Source organism: Myotis daubentonii, chromosome 10, assembly GCF_963259705.1.
Source record: "Myotis daubentonii chromosome 10, mMyoDau2.1, whole genome shotgun sequence".
In the NCBI taxonomy this organism is placed as follows: Eukaryota; Metazoa; Chordata; class Mammalia; order Chiroptera; family Vespertilionidae; genus Myotis; species Myotis daubentonii.
In genome coordinates, this window is record NC_081849.1 from 61,783,183 (window position 1) to 61,795,874 (window position 12,692).

The following is a 12,692-nucleotide window of genomic DNA, read 5'->3' on the forward strand; positions in this document are numbered from 1 at the left end:
CTCAAGGCCCATCCATGTTGTTGCAAATGGCGCTATTTCATCCTTTCTTATGGCTGAGTAGTATTCCATTGTGTATATGTATCACAATTCTTTATCCAGTCCTCTTATCACAGGACACTTGGGTTGTCTCCATGTCTTGGCCACTGTGAATAACGATTGAGCATTTCTTTTTAGCACAGAATAATATTCCATCACCTGGATGTACAGTTTATCCATCCACTCACCTATTGAAGGACATTTTGGTTGCTTGCAAGCTTTTGGCAATTGTGAATAAAGCTATGATAAATATCTTTGTAGGTTTTTGCAAGCATATGAATTTTCAACTTCTTTGGGTGAATATCAAGGGCCAGGATTGCTGGATTGTATGATAAGAGTCTGTTTAATTTTGTAAAGAACTGCTATCTTCCAAAATGCCTGTACCATTCTGCATTCCCACCAGCAAGAAATAAAAGTTCCTGTTGTTCTACATCCTCACCAGCATTTGATGATGTCAGTGTTTTGGAATTTAGCCATTCTAATAAGGTATAACAGTATATTATTGTTGTCTTAATTTGTGACATGTGATGTGGAGCATCTCTTCATATGCCATCCCATCACTTTTGCTGACTCTATTCCGTAAAAGAAATTCACTAGGCCCAGGCAGCACTCAAGGGGCGTGGGAATCACCCAAGGGCATACATAGCAGGAGATGGGGCCACTGGGGACCATTTCAAAGGCTGCCCAATATAATTCAATTCAGAAAAAAAAAAAAAAGGGAGAGGAATTGGAGACAAACATAGACAATGCTTTTGAAGAGTTTTGCTACATAGAAAAACAACGAAATGAGAGGTTAGTTGCAGAAAGATGTGACATTAAAGTATGTTTCCATTTTAATTATTTTACAACAAACCAGATCATTCTTATCAATAAAAGTGGCATATTTAATATATTGAATGTGTAATTAAATAGAATTCTACTTTACACCATTATTCATATATTTCTTGGAAGTATTGTGACCAACAGTGCCCTGGTTTGTAAAAAAAATAAACATGAGAGGGAATTTTAAAAATGGTCTGTTTGGCCCTAGCCAGTTTGGCTCAGTGGATAGAGCGTCAGCCCTGCAGACCGAAGGGTCCCGGGCTCAATTCCAGTCAAGGGCATGTACCTTGGTTGCAGGCTCCTCCCTAGCCTGGGCCCTGGTCAGGCTCGTGCAGGAGGCAACAAATCGATGTGTTTCTTTCACATTGATATTTTCCTCTGTCTTTTCCTCTCTCTTCCACTCTCTCTAAAATCAATGAAAAAATATTCTCTGGTGAATATTTAAAAAAAAAAAAGTGTTTGTACCCATGTGGGGGTCAGAAACAAGCACATCTGTATTCCAGGGCTTCCAGGAGACTTTGCTGCACAGCCTCTAATTACTGATCATCCACTGATCACCGTTTATTTAGGCAGATAAAACCAATAGGCGCCGGGGAGGGCAGACATTCTCTCTTGACTTGAAAACAAGCCTACAGCTGCTTGGAAAAGGCAGGCTGCTGAGCTGAGGCCTGCATGTGGCAAACAGCCCAATGACACTAATTAAAATGTTACCCAACTGGAGTGATCATTTAAATCATAAATAATGTCAGTCATTGCTTTAACTTCTGACTCTACACTACCATAACACAATAAATTTGCACTAAACACAAAGACAAGAGTAAATGAATGGCCCCATTAATTTGCAAAAGCAAATGTCCTAGATATGTCTAATGTTAGTCCATAGAGAAGAAGGGAGTCTTAGGGCCAGGCAACTGCAGGGTTTGGGGAGGGCCATAACTAATGTGCTTCCTTCCCCTTCCATGCTCAGAACCCACTCGGGCATAAGACACAGAATGGAAATTAAAGTGTTAGCTTTCCTACTGATAAGATCCGAGTCTTTAGAGCTGTCTGTTCTATCCCCCTTCTCAGTCCAGACCTTGAGTCACCATTTCCTTAAACTAGTCCCGGGCACCGAGGGGAGAAAAAGAACGTGAATCCTCACAGCTAACATCTTTCTAATGGATTTGCTGTTCTTTGAGAAAGATGAGTCATTGGATGTCACCTGCCATAACATGTGGGGGGCAAGCATTTAGAGTGAGTAAAATGCAGGATCGTGTTACTGTAGGGTTAATGAGAAATAATCTCCCACTTGGTTTGACCTATTGGAAAAACGCAGGGGCAAAGGGGAGGGACTCCTCAATGGCTTCCAGGTGATCGCCTCTTGTCCCGTCTCGTCTCCGCTCCCATCAGAGAAGATTGGAATCTTGGCCTGTTTCACTGGGAACCGGCACAGGCAGGGGAGGGAAGCCAACAAGCCTACCCCAGTCTGCATGCTCTCAAAATTGATGTCAGCACAGGATTTTATTGGAATGTCTTCTCTTCTGGAAGGGAATGAGGAGCGTGTGGGCAGAGGCTAGAGGCATTGTCCAACACAAGTTCCTCTACAGAGAAACAGGGTCAGACGGGTGGGTGGGGAGTTGGGGGGGGGGGGGCGGGGGCGGGCTGGAGGGATGGCTTCCCTCTGTCAGCAGAGAGGTACCTAACACCTGATGCCCTGGGATGCCTGCTCTAGAAACGCCTGCCAAATACATACTGAGAGGGGAAATCCACTGATGGCACCAAACCCTGGGCCAAGGACTGGGAATGCAGGGAGGGATAAAGGCACACGCAAGGTGACCTAGGAAAACTACGGCCTGGGTAAGGCCCCGCCACTGCTACCTACCATGTGAGCCTAGAAGAGCTTTATAGTGTCTACCCAACTGTAAAGGCATATGGAGGATAAATGGCAAATCTCTTGCCCTGAGTCATTTCCCACTTACCCAGGCACTAATGAGGCTGAATTCTGGGGATTCCATGGAGGAGTCCTCATGGAGCTGATATTCCAACACCATGACAACTCTGCCATTGGAGAAGAGCCTAAGGCCGGCTCTACTCCAGCAGAGAAAACCCTGGATGATGTGTCAAATCCCTCTACTCTATGGCTCTTCAACTCTTTAGGCCTCTGATTTCCCCCTCTCTTATGTTTGATGTGCTGTCAGCTTCCTCCTGGGAATGCTAGACTCAGCTAGGTACCCCCTCCGGCGGCGGGAAGCCTTACTGAGTCCCAAGGGCAGGTTGCAGATAAAACGACGTGTAAGAGTGAGGCTGGGGAGGGCTCCTATAAATACCCGTTGCCCTAAACCCAAGTCCTAAAATCCCAAGGGCAGGTTGCAGATAAAACGACGTGTGAGAGTGAGGCTGGGGAGGGCTCCTCTGTCCCTCTGGGCCTCTGTGACCTGCAGGCCACCCTAGGGGAAGGCAGGCAGGGGGTAATCGGGCGCGGCGGGTACCTAACGTTATGTGAACGTCAGGAGCTTCTCGAACCTGCAGGGAGGTGCATGCACACCACACCCAGGGAGGTGTTAGGGGTGGATTCCCCCGCCCGAGGCCGCCGTCTCTGGGCCGGGGCTGGGGGACTGGGCCGGCGCCCGCCCCGCGTTCCCCAGGCCGCCGGCAGGGGGCGCGCGAGGCCCCCGGGGGCCGCGGGCGGGGCGGGAGCCGGGCGGGTGCAGGGTGGGGGCGGATGCTGGGCCGGGAGGGGCACTGGGGCAACTTTTTGGTTGGCTGCCTCCGGCGCTGACAGCCCAGGCCCCTTTTAAACTTGGTTTCTCTGGCGCCCTCCCCTTTCGGCCGCGGCGCGCGACTTGGGTAAGTGGCTCCCGTGTGGTTCGACGCCGTAGCGGCCACGTGGCCGGGGGGGTCTCCCCGGTGATCCTAGGGGTGCCCTTGTTGTCCCGGGCCTGCCCCGTCTGTGCCGCCAAGATCGGGGTTCGGCCCCGCCCGGCGACCCCTGGGGAGAGGCGCTGCCAGCTCCGCGGATGGAGCCCACAGGGGAGCCTCTCTGAGAGGCCCACTTGGGTGGGGACCCCACCGCGGTGCTGGGGACGCTCCCTCCCCGGGACGCACCCTCGTGGCACCTCGGGTCCCCCTTTTCCCCGGTGCCCGGGAGCCTGGCACCTCTCGTGCCTGTGGCCCCGACGCCCCAGGGATCGGACCACAGGGAGCTGAGAACGTCTTTTCATGGAAACGTTAGCATTTGGAGGATTAGCCTGACCCGGGCGGAGGCGCGGAGGCCGGGCGGTGTCCTGCCCAGGGCTCTGATGACCCGGCGTAGCCAGTTTAGGACGCGGCTGCCATCCGGGTCTGGAAGGCGCTGCGCTTCGGTGCGGAGCAGGGTAATGACGGTGTTGGCAACAAACGGGGGTAATTTCGCCCACTCTCTCCCGCCGCGATTGCCCTGCCCTTGCCACGGTGGATGGGCTTTTCTAAAGGTCCAGGGGTGAGCCCTGGGGGAGCATCTGGGCCACGGGTTCCACCAAGATAAACACGCACGGCTGCCCCGGGGAAAGCTTTGTCTCCAGGAAGCACCAAGTTTGGGGCTCGGTGGGCACAAGACGGGTTCGTTACTCCGTACATATTGCTGTAGAAAGTTGGTGTCCACATGGGGAAGTCTCAATTTAGAGCTGAGTGAGCGAACGAAGGAATCCTTGTAGCCCTCGGAGATACTACTTAGCAATCTTCTTTCGAAACGCGAGGCTGGTGTGGTGTGCGTGTCGGCCTCGGTTGTGCAAGATCCTTTTACTGATTAGGCAACCGGAGAGGGCGTCTATTTTTATCATGCTTCTAAAGAGGGAAATCGTGTGTTGCAGGCTGTGTTCTAAGCACACGGACGACGCTTGCTGCCCCAGTGCCTCAGTCTCTGGTGGGTCGCACCGCCACACAGGGAAAGGCCATGGCCGGGCTTTGTTGTACAGTTGCCTTCGGTGTTGAGCCAAACTGTTTAAACAATTCCATCTGAGACAGATACATGCACTGAGAGCCAGGCAGCGTGTGTCTATTTAAGGATTGTGGAAGCTGAGCAAGGGAGGACGCCTGTTCTCCATGCTCGGGCTCTGGCCCTGGGCAAACAACTGTCTGGCTCTCTTTGGTTTTAAAATCCATTAAAGCTTTGTGTGTGTGTGTGTGTGTGTGTGAAATATATTTTTATTTATTTCAGTGAAGAAGGGAGAGAAAGAGAGAGAAATCAATGATGAGAATCATTGATCCAGCTGCCTTCTGCACACCACCTGGGATCTGAGCCCACAACCCGGCATGTGCCCTTGACCGGAATCGAACCTGGAACCCTTCGGGTGCAGGCCCACGCTCAAGCCGCTGAGCCAAACCAGCTAGGGTGCTTCTGGGTTTTTTTGTTATTGTTGTTGTTTTCTAGGCAGATAACTGCTGCCAGTAATGTTTAGCTTTTCTAAAATTGATCATTATTCCATGCTAATAAAACCGGAAAAGTGGTGGCTGCTGACATTCTGTTAAATGGATTTCCAGAGTACATGAATGTGTTGCACTATTCATTTTACTACTGGCTGGAAATCTAGGTGGTTCCCAAATGTCAGGAAATTTGGAGACTGTGCCTTTTTAAAAATAGGGATTCTATTCAACGGTAGCTCTTTATTCCATCACAGTTTGGTAGTAGAGGGCCACAATAAAAGACATCCTTTGCCAAAACAAAAAGTTACCACATGATATTCTTAACGTTATTCTTCTTACTTTCCTACCAGGCTCAGTCCAGTTCAGGATGCTGACAAACTTCAGGTAAATGGAGAGAGTTTGGATTAAGTTATTAATAAATAAATAGTCGAGTAGAATTCTTGGCCAAGGATGAGAACTCTAATCTGATGGGATATGCCCCTGCTCTGATGGGTTAAAGGATTTACCTGAGGCCAACCTGGTAGGAATTTATTAAGTGCTGTCATATCCCTCCCCACTTCACAAAGGACGCTTAAGTGATGGACATTTAATCTTTAAAAATGTTTTTCCAATGGTGACTATTTTGAGATTGAAAAAATGTAGAGATGAATTGTTAGCATTATTAACATAGGATTTTGAGTTTTAAAATGTGGTTTTTAAGTCAAACCATGACTGTGTCTGAGTGGGGAGTTCTATTTTCTATACAGTTTTGTAAGATGTTTTATCTTACCTAGTAATTGCTAATCTAATTACCTCCGGGGGCACTTTTCTTACAGGGCTGGTGCTGCTGGAGAGACACAATTGTGCCGGAAAGAAGCTTTTCAAGTAGATAAGGTGTATGTGAACAGGTGATGGTTGATATATGCAAAACAGAGGCTTTTGCTTTCTTTGTCCCTTTTACCCTAACACAGCGGTTCTCAACCTGTGGGTCGCGACCCCTTTGGCGGTCGAACGACCCTTTCACAGGGGTCGCCTAAGACCATCCTGCATATCAGATATTTACATTACGATTCATAACAGTAGCAACATTAGAGTTATGAAGTAGCAACGAAAACAATTTTATGGTTGGGTCACAACATGAGGAGCTGTATTTAGAAGGCCAGAAGGTTGAGAACTACTGCGCTAACAGCTGGGGTGAGTTGCGGGGGGGGGGGGGGGGGGCAGGTTTCTGTTAGAGCATATATCTGCCCCATAGAGAATTCCCATTCCATTATTCAATTCCATTATTTCAGCTTTCGTTCCACGGCCCCAGCCTCCTGCCTGACACAGTAACCCTACTGTAACCCTACTGTGTATTCTGTACTTAAGGCCGTTTTGTCCACTGTGCTTCAATTTACAAAGTTATTTTAAAATCCCATTCTTTTGACTGTTGTAAAGATTATTTGTTACCAAGTATTCTTTTAAAATCCTGGTTTTATATGCTTACAGATTTTTCTAAAATGCTGTATGTAGAACACTTTAATGATTAAATGTGACCCTTTTGATCGATGGATTCCTAGGGGTGGGGAGGGGCATGGGCGATTTGAGGAGGTGTTTGACATCTTGATTACAGTGGTTATTATGCACTGGTCCAATCTAGGATGAGTTTTACTAAACGTAAATTGTTTCAATAAACATGACTCTAAAAACTTACCCTTTCTGGCATCTTAATGACATTTCCGACGAAGTCTCTGGGGAAATAGTCCTGGATCAGTACTTGAATGACTTCCTGAGATGTTAAAAGTGGTAAAAACATCAAAATCACTTTGGAGTATGAATCACATAGTGACTCATGTACACAATAAATACCTGAGAAACAGTACCGAGAGGTATATGTTGGCTCAGTTATCAAGGATATACAATTTCTGTTTATGGATGTTTCAGGCAACACTTTCTCCTCTTAATGGTTGCAGTTTAAATCTCACCTGTGATGTGGCACTTCTCCCTCAATCTCTTAACAATCTGTTCTAGTGGCCACATGGTAGCAGAAAATGGAGTGTGAAAATTATTCTACCTGTAAGTAACTTTATTGGCGCTACTTTGGGTTCCTTGTAGTCTTGCTTTCCACATTGGCAATTTTCCCTTTGGGAAAAAATGTTGCATGTTCTTGGCCAATCCTGGCTAGCCAAGGAATTAGGGAAATGAACAGAGGTGCTAAGTAATCTGGCTTGGGTTGATCTCAAAGCTTAATGGATAAGCAAGCCACATGGTTTAGTCTTGGAAGAATCAGTCTGAACTTGCCCTTTTTCTCTTGGGATATTCAAAGGTGCTCTTAAAGGAGGGATGGGCCATGCATTGGTTGTGAGCCATAGCTCCAGGAAGTAGCTCTAACTGAGGAAGAAACTGGTCTTGCAGAACTTGTTATCTAAATGCAGAGGCCATGGAACTGTGAACAGTGCACTGCCCTGAGGGGGTGGGGAGGGTTGTTAATGCTGGTGCCAGGGCAGACCCATCAGATGTGGCCTGACACCTGGGGGCCTTCCTGCAGGGCCACGGAGGGGGCAGGGGGCGTATTTGCAAGACAAAGACCCCAGCGGGATATATATAGACAGGCTCTCTGCGTGTTTCTTCACTCTGATTTGGAAATTATTCCCGGAATGAAGAAACAGGGTCCCTCCCTTTCTCTAGGAAGCTTGGTATTTCTTCGGTCTTCTGTAACATAACCTGCAGAGCCATTGCCGCCTACCCCCATGACTAAGGGTGCTTCCAGCAGCTGCATTGTGCCATCTTACCTGTAGGAGCAAGCAATGTCCTTCAGATGTCCTCTTATGGTTCCAGGTTTGGTACATTCCCTGCCCCATCTCAGAAACAGTTGTCCTGTGCCCTGGTTGTGTAGCCTTACATCACCAAAGAAATCGGGATGAGGAGTGGAGCCATTCCCACGTGTGTTCCGCCGGCAGCTTGTCCTCTGGCACAGCACATGCCTGCATGTCAGCAGAGCAAAAGCAGGAGTGGGAAGATGCCAGCATGACTATTACAGGTCCAGGCCGTTCCTTTGTGCTCGAGGGCCCTGAGAAATGAAGGGAATTGACTTGAACGAAATGTTTTCAAAGAGGATTTATTACTTCCAAGGGACATGCTTGGGCATGAAGAGATTATAAAGAAAATGGGATTGAAATACAGTGTTATGCTAATGGCTATGGTTTTGCTTTAAATGTGAACTCCAGTCACTAATCCCCCAGATGCGACTTGCCCAGTATCACAGTTGCACTGTTGCTATGCCAGTTCAGGTACACATACTGCATTAATCTGATTTCAAGAAGGGGCATACCCTGTTTCTGACAGCCTCGACATGTTCCTAAGCCCTGAGAACAAGTAGTTCTTGTTTCTTAAAAGCAAGCAAATCTTTGTAGTTCAAGTGACTATTCCAAATAAAGGTATGTTCTTTGAGATTCCTAAAACCTTAAAATATATGATTCGGGAAATACTGTTTTCCCTGTGTGTTAAGTTCTGTGATTGAGGGTTCCTGACTTAATGGAGATTGCACGATGTGACTTAACCACATCACTATATAAGATGAAGCTGATTTCACTTAGTCAATAATTTCTGAGTCAATAACTGAAAGACTCAACTGTTAGAACAAACTGAAGAGACTATTATAGCTATTTACACAATGCCAATATATTTCCAGGATATCTTGAGGTGGCTCATAAACATAGCAAACAATACAATAATTGGAAGAGGGAGAAAGAGCTGGGCAAGGAGAGAGCAGGATTGTGTAAAACAAGCCATTTGACCTCGTGCTTTCGGCTTCTGCCAGTTCTGCTCTGAGCCTCCTGGGAGCCAGAGAAGAGAGCCAGTGGGCAGACTTGCCATTTAGCACTTGAAGCTTTAAATGGAGGAGGAGGAAGGGGCAGGGCCATCTGCATTCCAGGCTCCTTAGCACCCAAATGAGAAGATGCCTTTTCCCCCTTCATGGTCTCAAGTACCTTGAAGGGAGAAGTAGAACAGAGAAGATTGTCCCGATAATGAAAGGGGAGCTAGAGATAGTGGAGACAGGCTTTTGACTCTAGACTTAGGTCAGTTGGTCAGTGAGCCCTGAGGCTGGACCTACTCTGCTGATGGTCAAGCCAGTGTCTGGGTCAGGTCAAGCCTAGTAGGGGGCATGCAGGAGGCAGGAGCAAAGCCATGTTGGGATTGTGTGAACAGATAAACAGCCAGAGATGAGTTTGAAAGGCTTATTTTTGTTTTGTACTCATAAAGGGTTGCCTTTCTAAAACTTACTTTTTTATTCATAAACTGAAAAATTCCGATTGCAATGTTTTGTGATACAGGGATTTAGCACAATCTGGGACTATGCAACCATGCCTAGAAGACCCCCGAGTGGAGTTTATCTGTACTGCCAGGGGCCAGTTGTCTTGCGGTACCCTCCACCTCTACTCCCCAAATGTGACTTTCCCACGTGCAGAAAGGTGCTCTGCACTGAGGCCTCAGTGTCCTCGCTTCTGTATCACAGCATTTACGGAATAGCAGCTCATGACTTCAGGTGAAGAGCTACAGGGATTTTCTCCCAGGCTCCTCAGACGCTAGTTTTTATGATGACTGTTTATAAGTGGCCAGAAACTCAGAAATAGCTCCTCACAAACTAGTGTTTTTCTTCATCATAACTGGTCAAACTGGAGGTCTTGGCTTGACTGCTAAGGCAAAGCTTGGCCAGGTCCACTGAGGGACTGCCAGACCCCTGTCCTGGCCCGAGTCCAGAAACCACCCAAAGGTTGTACTTCGACAAGTAGCTCCCATGCTCCTGCGGGGCACTGGGCCCATCAGAGGCACGTTCACAGACCAGCTGTAGAACATGAACCCACGCCCAAGGAACTGGGACCAAGTTCCACCGCTCTGGTTTTAACATTGACCAGAAGATTCTAATTTTAGAACCCAAAGAACAATAAAAACCTGGAAACATTGAGTCATGTTGGCAAAATTAAACCCTTCAGGTTGTGTGCTGGAATCTGAGTTCAGTTAATGGGCACTCGGTGAGTCAGACCCTGTTCAAGTCCTGGCTAGTGTCCATCACTGCACACATGCACTGCATACAGTCGATGTTGTTGGCTAAAGGTGACCGGAGACACAGTTGCTCTCCAATGGAGCAAGAGGACAAGGCAGGCCAGGCCCCAGGAGCAGTGCAGGGAAATCACTGGAAACACTGAGACAGGGCCAGTGTTTCTAGAGCTCTGAGCAGTCAGAGATGCTGCCTGCCTCTCAGGTTGAAGTATCTTTCCTCTCTGCTGAGCCTGGGCATTTTTAATCTTGCACTTCCTTGCGTAAAGAAACTACATTGAGTGCCCTGTGGTTACACACAGTGTGGAGATGAAGACCAGCTTGCCAAGCTGCTGTGGCCGTGAGGCCAACATGACGAGGATGACATGGATGAGGTCCGTGAGGTTGCTCAGGGAGCACTGCACGCCATTCTCAGCCCCTCGCTCCATTTCTGGAATGTTCTCTTGAAGAAGCTGAGTCACAGTGAGGTCAAAGGACCAGAGACCTGCAGGACAGCAGCAGAGGGGGCAGAATAGGTGGCAGAGACTTAGTGAGAATTCCGGCCTTTGCACTGCATTGTCTAAATGAACTTTTCTGTTGCTCAGTTTCCTCATCTGCGAAATGGGAATATTTAAGAGCACTGTCTCACTGGAGGATTACATGATAGAAGATTGTGAAGAGTGTAGCATGGCCATCTGCACATGTAGTTACTGTCTTAATTTGTGGTATTATAATTATCTTTGTGAATCACCATTACCACCATCGTCACTAGGTAACAAAATCTTCATTTTGGATGTATTTATTTATGGCTTCCAGTGCATTTCAAACATGTTTAGGAAACAGAGTGAAGTATTGAGTTTCAAATCCATTTCCAGAGTTTTCCTCTTCACTCCTGGCTTAGCAGATAAGGAATTGGCCTCCTCTCTCTATATACCCCACAACTTCAACACACAGGCTAAGTTTGATTACACTCCAGAGGCAGCCTCAGGATCTGCCACCCAGACATCAACCAGGGCAGTAGCCAACTGTGCTGATGACAGTGTTGCCCTGAAATGACGGCATCTTCCCTGGGATCCTGGTGCCTCCATGGGCACCGGCTCCCAGCTGCTGCCTGGGTGGTTTACCAGCCGGCTGGCCTGAATTCCTATGGTCTAGCTCTGGTCCTTTAGAATCCTCTTCTACTCTCTGTTCTGATCCCTGGATTAAACTCTGAACTCAAGAATTATGTGGAGCCCGGCCAGTGTGGCTCAGTGGTTGAGCGTCGACCTATGCACCAGGAGGTCACGGTTCAATTACCAGCCAGGGCACATGCCCAGGTTGTGGGCTCAATTCCTAGTAGGGGGCATGCAGGAGGCAGCCAATCAATGATTCTCCCTCATCATTGATGTTTCTATGTCCCTTCCTCTCTCTGAAAAGCAATAAAATTAGGAGAAAGAAAGAAAGAAAGAAATATGGGGAGCAAATATGCTGTGTCCTCCAGTGTCTGCCTTTGCAGCACTGGACAGGCTTGCTGTCCTAGAGCAGCCGTGGGCAAACTACGGCCCGCGGGCCAGATCCGGCCCGTTTGAAATGAATAAAACTAAAAAAAAAAAAAAAAAGACCGTACCCTTTTATGTAATGATGTTTACTTTGAATTTATATTAGTTCACACAAACACTCCATCCATGCTTTTGTTCCGGCCCTCCGGTCCAGTTTAAGAACCCATTGTGGCCCTCGAGTCAAAAAGTTTGCCCACCCCTGGTCCTAGAGGGATGCCCTTGTCCTCCTTCTGGGCTGTCCTGACACCCTGGCACGTCCACTACGTCTCTCAGGGCTTGGCCTGCCAAAGGCCTCGCCCCACACTGCACTCTGACCTCGAGCGCATCTGTAAACCCCATGCCTGATCCTGAGCACGCAGTGCTCCCAGAGTCAGGAGTTTTCGGGAGACCCGGCTGCAGCAGAACAATGCAAAGCGCTCAGAGAACTGAGGGCTAATTATGCAGTGACAGAATTATTTCTAAATCAGGGGCACAGAGAGAGTGAAAGCTCTTAGATTCTGGAAAGCAAAGCGACTTATGGGCTATGTGCCAAACTGTTTTGTAGCCAAAGTTCTGTGACTTAGTTTCCATCAGAATGGAAACCAGTATTTACTGAGCAAATGCCTAGAATGAGTCCTGTGCTCAGGGATACCTGGTGGATACCAAGGCAGGCCACAGGCTACTGGTCCAGGTGAGAGGACAGGAGTCACGGCCACCGGGCCCGGCGTGCTAACCACACGGACCAGGGCACGATGCGCCCTGGGCACCGGTGCTTTCAACACGTGCGATCTCAGCAGCTCACCACCAACCCCAGGGTCATTTGTAATTCAAATTGTAAATGGCACCTTGCTGGCACTGAGTGTGGGGGAGCCACTCGGCATCCATCCGTTTCACTCAGCTCTGTGGTTCTCTCTGTCTCCCTGCGCACCCCACACTCCACCC

The 12,692-nt window shown here is 48.2% G+C and overlaps 1 long non-coding RNA gene and 1 other non-coding gene across 2 annotated transcripts; both read left to right on the top strand.

The window, feature by feature from the left end:
* The first annotated feature begins 3,568 nt into the window (after positions 1-3,568).
* Positions 3,569-6,461, top strand: LOC132243026 (uncharacterized). The gene is made up of 3 exons (XR_009454764.1): positions 3,569-3,684; positions 5,589-5,622; positions 6,054-6,461. It is a non-coding gene; the product is annotated as an uncharacterized LOC132243026 (long non-coding RNA).
* LOC132211626 (small nucleolar RNA SNORD93) lies at positions 5,680-5,753 on the top strand. The gene has a single exon (XR_009447526.1). It is a non-coding gene; the product is annotated as a small nucleolar RNA SNORD93 (small nucleolar RNA).
* Positions 6,462-12,692: the final 6,231 nt, after the last annotated feature.